This window comes from Sinocyclocheilus rhinocerous, unplaced genomic scaffold (assembly GCF_001515625.1).
Source record: "Sinocyclocheilus rhinocerous isolate Xijiao unplaced genomic scaffold, SAMN03320098_v1.1 scaffold638, whole genome shotgun sequence".
Taxonomy (NCBI): Eukaryota; Metazoa; Chordata; class Actinopteri; order Cypriniformes; family Cyprinidae; genus Sinocyclocheilus; species Sinocyclocheilus rhinocerous.
In genome coordinates this window covers 37,565-37,897 of record NW_015664206.1, presented here as the reverse complement: position 1 = coordinate 37,897, position 333 = coordinate 37,565, and the positions used below count along the sequence as shown (strand labels likewise).

The 333-nt window shown below is 40.5% G+C and overlaps 1 protein-coding gene across 2 annotated transcripts in view; it reads left to right on the top strand.

The window, feature by feature from the left end:
- Nucleotides 1-333, top strand: part of tgm1l1 (transglutaminase 1 like 1) — a 26,647-nt gene that overhangs the window by 18,011 nt on the left and 8,303 nt on the right. The window lies entirely within an intron of this gene.

Sequence of the window (333 nt, the reverse complement as noted above, 5' to 3'; positions counted from 1 at the left end):
CGACGAGACAAAAACATTAAAACCCATTACAAACAAGGCATTTGTTGCATCCAGTAGGGACATAATTGCGGATTATAATGACTTATACTGTCTTTTTACGTGTTGCGTTGTGTATCGCGCCGCGTAAACATAAAACCATTTGTCCGCATTTGTGATCAGAGAAACAACAAACAACAAGCGCTACTCTACACTTCTCAAAACTCGCATTTGAATCATCAGTGGCAAATTCTTTAAATATGGACGTACTTACAGTCTGTGAGTCAGAACAGACGGCATTGTAGTCTACTCTTCCAGGATCAGGAAACAGTCCTCCATAAAATGCGCTGGACACAT